The sequence below is a fragment of the Schistocerca americana genome, chromosome 4, assembly GCF_021461395.2.
Source record: "Schistocerca americana isolate TAMUIC-IGC-003095 chromosome 4, iqSchAmer2.1, whole genome shotgun sequence".
Taxonomy (NCBI): domain Eukaryota; kingdom Metazoa; phylum Arthropoda; class Insecta; order Orthoptera; family Acrididae; genus Schistocerca; species Schistocerca americana.
Window position 1 is genome coordinate 735386666 of NC_060122.1, and position 13270 is coordinate 735399935.

Sequence of the window (13270 nt, forward strand, 5' to 3'; positions counted from 1 at the left end):
ACTCTGAGAAGCTGCGAATCATCAACAATGCTAGTAAAACATTATTAGAGTTCAGTCATGTATTCTGTGTTTACAAGTCGTCGTTTTCCTTCACCAGCCTTGGCTGTTGCTCATTCAGCTGCGTCCTGGATTCCAGCTGACATCCGTCGAGTCAGCACTTGCACACACAGTTGAAGTACAGCGACCCTGGCGAGCAGGCGCAGCCATTGACCCGTGGTCAGGGGGCAGCTGTTGGAGTGTCCTCGGTCCCACTGCGACGTACCTGGTGTCAGTAGTCGTGTGGTCGGTTGTTCTCCACCCAACAGCTGGTAGGTTTCAGCTCCCGGAATCACTTGAGTGTTGAGCAGGAACATGGACTCCAAGGGACACTGCTGCTGGCGTCCACATCCAAGTTCAGCGCTAACAGCACCCTGCAATGTGGTGTAGTCAGTTTCTCCATCAGTAGATGGTAGACGGTGAGCAGTACGAAGTTCATCAGGTGAAGATCATCATCTTCAATACATCTTTGGCTACTTCAAAGACTGGGCTGGAGCAACTAGAATCTATCTAGGGCACATATTCACTACAACATCGTAGTCATGAAACTGAGTGCTTGTACTGTGAATGCCATCGGTCCCAACGATCAAGTCGTGAAGAGAGCATGGGTATTTAATAGGAAGTGGCATGAAGCTATGGCACAAGGCTCAGTTCATAATGCTCAAATGTGTCTTCCTTATTCTGCTACATTCCCTGTTAACAGCTGCGTCACTTCCTCGTTATATGCTCATCTGAATGAGATAGAGTTCCTTGCAACATGTCTTACAAGGGCACGAAAATGCTTGTCTCACTTCTTGTAGTTTTCTGTAGCAGTCTCATTTCTACTGAATGTGTATCTTTACTCGACAGATGGTGTTGTGATGTGTCGCCCATTTGCGACATACTGGCTGGCTTCCTGCTTACGCTTATTCCTCCGGCGTGATTTGAGTTTGCCTGTGGAAACGTGAATTAGTTTTTTTTTTTAATTTCTACCCCTTACTGTTCTGTGTCGTAACAGGTTCTTTGATATCTTTATTCTAGCCAAGTTGTGGGATGAGCCACCTAGTAGGATTCTTATATGAAGTGCCAAAGAAACTGTTATAGGCACGCATATTCAAATACAGAGGTATTTAAACAGGCAGAAAATGGCGCTGCGATCGGCAACACCTATATAAGACAACAAGGGTCTGGCGCAGTTGTTACTGCTGCTACAATTACAAGGTATCAAGATTTAAGTAAGATTTAACGTGGTGTTGTAGTCGGCACACGAGCGATGGGACAGCATCTCCGAGGTAGCGATGAAGGGGGGGTTTTCCGGTACGACCATTTCACGAGTGTACTGTGAATATCAGGAACCCAGTAAAATTTAAAAAATATGTAAAAATAAGCCAACCGGTTGCATACGTTTTCTATATACCTTGACCAGGTTTCGTCACCTCTAAGGGTGACTTCATCAGAAGGTAAGGTAATTACATGAAGAACATATCGTCAAAGATGTACAGTGATTTAAGAGCTGAGTTGTTCAAGTCAGTCTCCTCACTCCACACCGGAGTTACTTATGTTTTAATGTTTGACCTTTTGAAGAACATTATGTTTTATATTTTAATGTATGACTTGAGCAACTCAGCTCTTAAATCACTGTACATCTTTGACGATATGTTCTTCATGTAACTACCATACCTTCTGATGAAATCACCTTTAGAGGTGACGAAACCTGGTCAAGGTATATAGAAAACCTATGCAACCGGTTGGCTGATTTTTACATATTTTTCAAATTTGTGTACACGGTTGCTGCAAACGTCAGCCATGTTCAAAGTTGTCTGCTTCTTACCAGCCCAGTAAAACATCAAATCTCCGAAATCGCTGCGGTCGGAAAAAGATCCTGGAAGAACGGGACCAACGACAACTGAAGAGAATCGTTCAACGTGACAGAAGTGCAACCCTTTCGCAAACTGCTGGAGATTTCAGTGCTGGGCCATCAACAACGAACCATTCAATGAAATATTACCGATACGGGGTTTCGCAGCCGAAGGCCCACTCGTGTACCCTTGATGACTGCACGACACAAAGCTTTACGCCTCGCCTGGGCCCGTTAACACCGACGTTGGACTGTTGATGACGGGAGACATGTTGCCTGGTCGGACGAGTCTCGTTTCAAATTGTGTCGAGCGGATGGACGTGTATGGGTATGGAGACAACCTCATGAATCCATAGACCTTACGTGTCAGCAGGGGACTGTTCAAGCTGGTGGAGGCTCTGTAATGATGTGGGGCGTGTGCAGTTGGAGTGATATAAGACTCCTGATACGTCTAGATACGACTCTGAAACGTGACACGTACGTAAGCATCCTTTCTGATCACCTCCAACCATTCATGTCCATTGTGCATTCCGACGGACTTGGGCAATTCCGGCAGGACGATGTGACACCCCACACGTCCAGAATTGCTGCAGAGTGGCTCCAGGAACACTCTTCTGATTTTAACACGTCCGCTGGCCACGAAACTCCCCAGACATGAACATTATTGAACATATCTGGGATGCCTTGCAACGTGCTGTTCAGAAGATATTTCCACCCCTCGTGCTCTTACCCATTTATGGACAGCCTTGCAGGATTCATGGTCAACTGCCTCCAGCACTACTTCAGACATTGGCTGAGTCCATGCCATGTCGTGTTGCAGCGCTAATGTGTGCTGGCGGAGCCCCTACACGATATTAGGCAAGTGTACCAGTTTCTTTGGCTCTTCAGTGTATATCGGTTCCTAATGATACATCATACTAAAATCAATTTCCATAATTAATACAACCCTTTATTCTTTAGAACGTTTATATCAATTGCGGTTTATTTACTGCACTGCTGCATTTAATTTGTTGTTTGCAGAATTTTTAATATACGAGGTGTGTGAGAAAAGTAATGAGACTAGCAACACTGCGAGCGATCTGGAAATGTTGTGTTGTTCTTCTCGTGTAGATCGGTGTGTTCATCCCTTCCAGATGCTCAGTCCGAGTTTCAGCACCGTACAGCCATTAGAACATTTTTGAGAGCGCGATCAGTGAAGTTGTGTTGTTGTGTGTTACGAAAATGGAACAGCGGAATTTAGAGCAATGTTATGCTATAAAGTTTTGTGTTAGCTTGGCAAATCCGCCAATGCGATCTTCGAAATGCTGAAACATTCCTTATCAAGAGCATAAGTTATTCGCTGACGCAAATCATTTTTGGAAGCCCGAGGATATGTTGAAGAAAACCCTCGCTCAGGGAAACTTTCAGCTTCAAAAACCGAAAGCGTCGAAGGTATGCTTGCTCTTGTGAGATCAGACTCATGTTTAACAAAAATGGTGTTGGGTAGCCTGTTTAACAGTTTCATCATACGTCAAATTTTGACCGAAGACTTGCGCATGCGAAAGGTTTGTGCCAAAATGGTGGCGAAAAACCTCACAATTGAGCAGAAGGACAATCAAAGAAATGTGTATTTTAATCTTCTTGAAAGTAGTAATGGTTCAGTCGTGTAATCGCAATTGATGAATACAGGACTTTTGAGTACGATTGTGAGACAAAAGGGTAAAGTGTGGAGTGGCACAATGAGACATCCCCTCGCCTAAAAAAAGCTAGAATGAGCAAACCAAAGATCAAAACAATGCTGATTTGCTTCTTTGACAGTAGGACTATCGTGTATAAGGAATTTGATCTTCTAGGGCCAACTGTCCTTGAAAGGCTCAGGAAAAGGGAGAATCGAGTGAAACCTTGCACTGCAGATAAGCGGATGCTGCGGTATGACAACGCCCCATGTCACACGGCCACATACAGCACGGAATTTTTGGCCTCAAAAGGCATTCCTCTTGTTCCTCAGCCCCCCTATTCACCTGAGTCCTTGTGACTATTTTCTTTCACCACAATTGGAAAATGTCTCCAAAGGACGTCTTTTTGGGACGCTACAGAACATTTAAAAGAATGTGAATGACGTGGTAAATGGCCCATCAGTTGAAGACTTTCAGCAGTGCTGCGAAATCTGGGAAAAACGATTCCGCCGTTATATAGCTGCCAAAGGGAACTACTTTGAAGTGCACAATACTGTTGTTTGAAAAAAGAAGCTTTCTTAAATAAAAAATCTGTCTTATTACTTTTCTCACACATCTCCTACACACACACACACACACACACACACACACACACACACACACACAACCAGGTATACATATATCATTGTTCAGTTATAAATATAGCCAAACTCGTGTAGAAAAAATACAGAAATGTAGTTTTATTGGGGGAGGAGCAGATTTGGCAGTTTGTGAAGGGTGCTGGATCACGTTGGTATGTCTTCACTTCCGGTTTAGTTCCTGGTCTATTTCAGCCCTCTGTCTCACAAGCGCTCTATGTGTTGGAGTACATACACACAGGGTGCGACGTGTCATTAAAATGTGTGACAAGAATCATGTGACTTAAGCTTCCGTATTCGTCGCATATTTAGCAGACAGTGCTGTGAACCGGAACACTTATGACAACGCCCTTTGGACTAGGTGCTGGTTGAAATGGCGGAAAAAAAGGAAGGAGTGAGTAAACACGTGAGATAAAAAGAGAGAAGAACATACTGAATTTCATAATATGCGGGACGACCTAAATAATAATAATAAGAAGAAGAATAGTTGCTACTGCTACTTTGGAATGACTTCAGAAACGATTGACCACGTTCTGACAAAGTTAGCCTCTCTAGTTGGGTGGTCAGCATGACTGACTGCCATGTGGAGGACCAGGGTTCGATTCCCAATACTGCCTGGGGTTTCTCCTTGATGAGAGGATTGGTATGGTTCTACGCAGCCTTGTGAGACCAACTGAGGAGCTACTCTACCAACTAGTACCAATTCGTAGCACCAACTGAGGTGGTGCAGTGGTTAGCAAACTGGACTCGCATTTGGGAGGACGACGGTTCAAACCCGCCTCCAACCATCCGGATTTAGGTTTTCCGTGCTTTCCCTAATTCGCTCCAGGCGAATACTGGGATGGTTCCTTGGCATGGCCTATTTCCTTCCTCATCCTTCACACAATCCAAGCTCTATTGATCTCCCTTTCGACGAGACGTTAAACCCAATATTTCTCCCTTCCTTTTTCCAATTAGCAGCGGCTCCAAGGTTAAGAAACTCGACGACGACCGGGAAAGCGTTGTGCTGATCACCTAACCCTTCAAATCACTTCCAATGATGCCACTGGCAAGGGATAATATGGCGATCGTTTGTGTCCTATTGGCCCGTGTAGGGCCTGAATGTGGTCCTTCACCTCGCTTTACCTGACATGCTGACAAGTGTGGAGTCTTAGGCTAGGAAAATCATATCTCCACTTGAACTTCTACTTGTGGCTCTCAGGTTAGTATCCTGAGTGGCCAAGAGAAACGGGTAGGCCCTGGGAAACGAGTCGATTGGCGACTCCTGAAGCCTAAACGTTGTTTTTGTCTCCGTACAATCTTGGTAGAAATCGGTTTATAAGGCCCCACAGTCATACCGGCAGCGAGGTGAGAGTAGATAGTCGATCGTCCCGTAGGGCTCTGCGGACGCGACGCGATGTGCTCTCCGTTCGTCAAACACTTGTGGTCATTCTCTGTGGAGTCGATGCCTGTGGAAACATTGTCTTCTCAGTACCGAAGCTCCAGGCATGCTATGAATTGTGGATCTTACACCAATTATACCCCACATTGAAAGTCTGTTAACTCACGAAACTACAAACCTTTCTGTAACGATTGCTCTCATATAGCGACTGTACTCGTTCCATAAGCTGCACCAACCCCAAAATTCGGCCGTCATACCCGGCACATCTACAGATGTGACGTTAGTAGACCGTTGTCTTGTGGTTTATAGTGTTGTTGACTCTCAAACACGGGGCTCCAGGTTCGATTACCGGTCGGGTCAATGATTTTACTCTGCTCAGAACAGGGTGTGTGTTTTATCCTCATCAACATTGTTTTCGATGCGCAAGTCGCCGTAGTGGCGTCAAACAAAAAGACTTGCACTAGCCGGCTTAACTCCCTAGAAGTGAATTCCCGGCCAAATATTCCGTACGCTTTTTTTTTCAATTGTAGCAACCTTTCCCGTGACTTTTCCTCAATATTTTTATGTCCAAATATATATATATATATATATATATATATATATATATATATATATAAATATAAAAAATATATATATAAGATTTATTTACACGACTTCGTATCACGAAAAATCAAAAATAAGCGCTGACAGACGGTTATTGAGATGCATGATTTGGACCTAAAGCTACTGATAGTTTTTCAGGCTGAAATTCATCTGTAGCTACTTAAAAATGATTGTTGTAATATGGCTAGGATAAGCCGCTTTCGGTACAGGTTTCTGATAAAGAAGTAGAAGTAAACTCAGCTTCCTCCACGAGAACCCGCAGCAACTTTGCAGGCATTGCTCATTTCTCATAGAAAAACAACGAGACTTACTTAGAATTGTTCGTTGAAATCTTGTCCGTTGTTTTGGTAATACCAAAGATGTTTTTTTCTGAAACCTGCGTGACCAGGGCTGGTTTAAAGCCCAAGCGACACGAGCCACCGCTTGGGGCGCCCGAGTGCAAGTGGTCCATCTGAAGTTTCGGATGAAATTATCTCGAAAACTAAACATCGGGTAAAAATAGTGCGCAAGACAAGTTCGTAAGCTCAAAGGGGGACATCAAATGATACTGCGAGTGACCCCCAGCCCCTGCCCCCTTGGGTAGGCCAGGGGGCAACTTTTAAATCTTAAATGGAAACACCCATCTTTTATAGCATATTCGTATTATTCATAAAAAAAGTAATCAAGTTTTGTCTGAAACATTTTTTAAACCATTGACAGATGGTGCTTAAATCGAGAAAAACGTAAAATTGTGGAGGAACTCTGATTTATTTAGAATCATCCGAGAAAGACGCATCAAATCGATAAAAAATGTGCACCAATTCTTTCTTTGCGCCAAATTAAGATATTTTTGTACAAAATGTATTGTATCCTACTTTTAGTGTTACCCAGGAACAACGACATGGACGTAATAGAATGATGTTCCCATGGGGTGCTTCATTAGTGTGAGTCCCCTTGCCTCTCACATGTTGGTGTGCTTCATTAGTATGAGTCCCCTCGCCTCTCACAATTTAGGGTGCTTAATTAATCAAATTAGCCACGAAGAAATTGTTCCAAATTATCCCCATTTGCTTCTATGCATAAAGTCAATCGTCTGCAAAAGTTGTCCACAGTTTTGAGCAGCACATCCCACGGTATGGCTGCACACGCTCTTCGAATGCGTTGCTTCATATCGTTTCGGGTTGTGGGCTGTCTTTCATAAACAACATTTTTTTAAATAACCCCACAAGAAAAAAATCAGGGGATGTTAGGTCTGGTTAGTTATTGCACTACCCAGAATCAAAAACACATGACGCTACAAGCATTTTTCAGGTTAAACAATAAAACGAGTTTCGTAAGCAAACCATATTTGAAAACGATTACAATTTTAGACACTCGTTGCTTTCATGCTCGCCTATTTTTTATTTATCTTTTTAATTTTCACCCTTCGAAAACCGCGTTCCAGTCGGTGATTTCCCCTGTGAGAGGTGGTACGACTACACTTGAATATCCAAAAAGGACGAGATCCGCTTGCAAGGCGGATGTATACGCACTTAGCTGCATGACATATTTTCACGTAATGTGAGCCGCAGAGATCATCATGAATTTGTCCAAGAGTGCGAATATTTCAGTGATATATTCAAAGTATAGTGTACTGACTGCAAATTGGCCAATGAGCTCCCTGGTCCTGAATCGGTAAGGCCGGAAGGCTTCGGACAGTAGTCGTTTGTTTTTGATAGAAGCCAACGTTATCTGACAGTTGTGTGTGAGAGAGCCATTGTGGCTGCTCTGTTGCTGGTTTTACTTCAGTGTCACTGTTCTGTTTCTTATTGTACAAAACTTTGTCCAAATGAATGATGAGCTGTAAGGCGTGTGTCATAACTCTCCATTATATTAAAGAATACGTCCAACTTAAAGCTATTCTTGCATTGTGTAAGCACTCAGAAATCGATAGTAACAATCTGAGGGCGAAACATGAGAGCGCGATTCTAAGCATTGTTGTGAGACGAGGCCTGTCTGCGAGAGTGGAAGTAGTAGTATCGGTTGAGAGCTCGGAGACAGAAGACGTGTCACTCCGCCCGCACGTCGGTGATGGCAGATCTTACCACACTCAAGGCCTGATTTCATTTGTACAGCCAGGAGATCTTTAGATGCCTTAACTGCGCTTGAAGATGGAATTAAAGGTAAAATTCGTAAGCATAGCTCAAAAGCAATTGCAGGGTTAGGCTCGCGATTGTTAGTCCGAATTTGAAATAATCCTATATTTTGCTTGTCAGTGAAAGAAGCCTCCTTATCCTCCAAACAATAATAAATATTCTCCACACCTAAATAATATGCTGTGGTTACTAAATGTTAATGCAATTTTGAAATTGAAATAATTTGTTAATCTGGCACTCAGCCATTATTAACACATATCATTTGCCATTGTCATCATTAATACATGTTCATGATGTTTCTGAAGTTTTAAATAGACTTAATCGAAGAAATTCCTTCTCAAAAGTTATTTAATATTTAACAGGACCCAAGCAAACTCCTTTTTATTAAATTCATTCTTAGTAACAATTAGCTTTAGCCGCTGCTGCTGCATGCTGCTGCGCATTGCTGTAAACCACATGGAAAAAGCAGTCATCTAAAGATGTGAGCGCAAAACTTAGTGTCAAAACACTGACACACCACAACATGACATGTACTCTAGTCCAGTAAATTCCGTTGCACAAATCAGATTCTGTATCACTTGAAAATTCTCATTCAAATACGCAGTCAGATAGTTTATCCAAATGTTAGTTTTAAGTTTTTCATGTAACGATATGTTGAGGGCTTAAATGACAGTGAAACTGACACTCATACAATACACACACAGTGTTAGGCAGGTTAGATTTAGCCGCTGCTGCTGCAAATTTGTTGCATATACGTTACAGAGGTAGCTCCTGTTCCATCCCGGAAGTCGCCTGCAAAGCCTACAATTACGAATAACATGTACTTGATCTTTACCTCCGCGTGTGACTTTTGTTTCGCGAAAGCGTGAGGCGCTGGTTAAGGTGCCTGCACTTACGAAGGGGGGTGGGAGCTTGTCCCATTCACACAGCTCCTCAATCCGCGGCAGTCTACGATCTGATGTTACGCCCAGGGTTTCCAACGAGTTATGAAATCACGAAAAAATAATCACAAAAAGGTTTATCGTATTTTCCATAACGTTAGAATGAAACTGAAAATTAAAAATCTAAAATAGTAAAAATAAGTCAGAATGATTGAGAAAATCCTGTTGGATATCAACAAATCACCAACAAAAATGTCACATTAATATTTTCCAAAGTGGGGAAACAAGGAATAAAATTTGAAGAAAGGCTGTTCAGTTTTGTTACCATCTACGACACTGTTTTTCTTGCAAAACTTCACATCTGACCACGGTAGTTGGTTTAGTCCATTACTTCCAGTTTTCTTTTTTTAAATTAAAGTTGAACAAACTGTATTTTGAAAGCTACATATATTGGGTTGTCTAGGTGTGTGTATCGCACAGCCAGTATTTGGCTGGTAGAATCAACTTCTAACAGCCTGGGACTAATGAAGGTGGTCCTCGTCACTCCAGTTTGTCACACTGTTGTGCAGCTGAGCAAAGTGGACATCAGAATTTAGTAGCTCTATGAGTGCATACAGCGCTGTGTTACACTCCATAAAATTGGCAATGCCCCATTTCCAGGAGAGAAGATGCTTTCGATCCTGAAATTTTACATTGCTCAAGTGTATGGAACCAACATCAAACATAACTAACATGGGACGATGAACAGAGGCAAGGAAGGGCACAACGAATGTTCGTAAGATTCGCGGGAGAGCGTCATGGAGGTGCCGAAAAATATAAACTGGCTGGTGTCTGAAGACAGACGCCAATTAACGCCCGAAGTATTACTTTAAAATCTTCAGGGTCTAGTATTTAGTGATGAATGTACGAATATACTACAGAGCTCTAGATATCGCATCCGTAGGGACTGCAAACACGAAACAGACTAAATACAAGGAGCACAGAGCCGGTTAAGCAATCACTGTATCGCATTCCATGTTGCTGTTCTGGTCTTCAGTTCTGAGACTGGTTTGATGCAGCTCTCCATGCTACTCTATCCTGTGCAAGCTTCTTCATCTCCCAGTACCTACTGCAGCCTACATCCTTCTGAATCTGCTTAGTGTATTCATCTCTTGGTCTCCCTCTATGATTTTTACCCTCCACGCTGCCCTCCAATACTAAATTGGTGATCCCTCGATGTCTCAGAACATGTCCTACCAACCGATCCCTTCTTCTAGTCAAGTTGTGCCACAAGCTCCTCTTCTCCCCAGTTCTATTCAATACCTCCTCATTAGTTATGTGATCTACCCATCTAATCTTCAGCGTTCTTCTGTAGCACCACATTTCGAAAGCTTCTATTCTCTTCTTGTCTAAACTATTTATCGTCCATGTTTCAGTTCCATACATGGCTACACTCCATACAAATACTTTCAGAAACGACTTCCTGATACTTAAATCAATACTCGACGTTAACAAATTTCTCTTCTTCAGAAACGCTTTCCTTGCCATTGCCAGTCTACATTTTTTATCCTCTCTACTTCGACCATCATCAGTTATTTTGCTCCCCAAATAGCAAAACTCCTTTACTACTTTAAGTGTCTCATTTCCTAATCTAATTCCCTCAGCATCACCCAACTTAATTCGACTACATTCCATTATCCTCGTTTTGCTTTTGTTGATGTTCATCTTATACCCTCCTTTCAAGACACTGTCCATTCCGTTCAACTGCTCTTCCAAGTCCTTTGCTGTCTCTGACAGAATTACAATGTCATCGGGGAACCTCAAAGTTTTTATTTCCCCTCCATGTATTTTAATACCTACTCCGAACTTTTCTTTTGTTTCCTTTACTGCTTGCTCAATATACAGATTGAATAGCATCGGGGAGAGGCTACAACCCTGTCTCACTCCCTTCCTAACCATTGCTTCCTTTTCATGTCCCTCGACTCTTATAATTGCCATTTGGTTTCTGTACAATTTGTAAATAGTCTTTCGCTCCTTGTATTTTACCCCTACCACCTTTCTAATTTGAAAGAGAGTATTCCAGTCAACATTGTCAAAAGCTTTCTCTAAGTCTACAAATGCTAGAAACGTAGGTTTGCCTTTCCTTAATCTTTCTTCTAAGTCGTAGGGTCAGTATTGCCTCACATGTTCCAACATTTCTACGGAGTCCTAACTGATCTTCCCCGAGGTCGGCTTCTACCAGTTTTTCCATTCGTCTGTAAAGAATCGCGTTAGTATTTTGCAGCTGTGACTAATTAAACTGATAGTTCGGTAATTTTCACATCTGTCAGCACCTGCTTTCTTTGGGATTGGAATTATTATATTCTTCTTGAAGTCTGAGGGAATTTCGCCTCTCTCATACATCTTGCTCACCAGATGGTAGAGTTTTGTCAGGACTGGCTCTCCCAAGGCTGTCAGTAGTTCTAATGGAATGTTGTCTACTCCCGGGGCCTTGTTTCGACTCAGGCCTTTCAGTACTCTGTCAAACTCTTCACGCAGTATCATATCTCCCATTTCATCTTCATCTACCTCCTCTTCCATTTCCATAATATTGTCCTCAAGAACATCGCCCTGTATAGACCCTCTATATACTCCTTCCACCTTTCTGCTTTCCCTTCTTTGCTTAGAACTGGGTTTCCTGCAAAAGGAGTACTGGATGATCCGAGGTGAACTGGGGCCCTGTCTTCTTGGGACACAGCATCGTCACTGGGAACAAACATTGTACCATGTGAAGGATCTTATCAGCCAGAATAGTCACATAATCCTTGACAGTAAAGCGAGTTGCATGCTAGCTATGTGCTCATGGAATACCACGATATGGCTGCAAATATAGTCACCGAATACCCGCCTTGTTCCACTCTTCAGACGTAAATTCGGCCTGAAGTTGGAAACAGAATGAAAAACGACTCATCCGACCAAATGACTTCCTTCCATTGCTCTATAGTCCAAGTTTTATGGCTTCGGCACCACTTCTCCTGTAACGGGTATATGCATCACTGATGAGTTGTTTTGGAATTCCAACTCGCCCTCCAGTTCCGTGCTTATGTTGCTCCGTTACTCTGTTGCGATGCTGCGACTGCGAAATTCAGTTCTACAATGACTTTTGCAGCTGTCGTCGTGTTACTTTGTCTCAATGCACTACAACGACCGTCTGCCTAGGTCGCTCAACACACGCTTCCGTCCGCATTGTGACTGGGCGGTTGATGTGTCTCCGCTTTCCCTGTATGCGGTGTAAATCTTTGATACTGTGACTCCTGAAACAGTAGAATTTCGGCTACCTTGGTTACGAAAGCACCCAATATACGAACACCAGCAATTTGCCCACTTAGCTCCGACATAATGTAGTCACAACTACACAGAACGTTGTTCTGACCACGACTGAAGCTTGCGAAGTACTCTGAGATGCCAAAACTCATGGGGTACCTCCTAATATCGTGTCGGACCTGCTTTTGCCCGAAATAGTGCAGCAACTCGAAGTGGCATGGACATCACAAGTCGCTGGAAGTCCCCTGCAGAAATATTGAACCATGCCGCCTCTACAACCATCCAAAATTGCGAAAGTGTTGCCGGTATAGGATTTTGTGCAAGAATTGACATTTCGATTATGTCACATGAATGTTCGGTGGGATTCATGTCGTGCGATCTGGGAGGCCAAATTATCCGGTCAGACTGTTGAGAGTGTCTTTCAAACTAATCGCAAACAATTGTGGCCTGGTGACATGACACATTGCCATCCATAAAAATCCCATCGTTGTTTGGGAACAATAAGTCCTTGAATGTACGCAAGTAGTCAACAAGCAACCGAATGTAACCATTTCCAGTCAATGATAGGTTCAGTTAGACCAGAGGATCTAGTTCATTCCACGTAAACACAGCTCATACCATTATGAGGCCACAGTGCTCTGTTGACAACTTAGGACCGCGCGGTATTAGCCGAGCGGTCTCGGGCGCTGCAGTCATGGACTGTGCGGCTGATCCCGACGGAGATTCGAGTTCTCCCTCGGGCATGGGTGTGTGTTTGTCCTTAGGATAATTTAGGTTAAGCAGCGTGTAAGCTTAGGGACTGATGACCTTAGCACTTAAGTCCCATAAGATTTCATACATTTT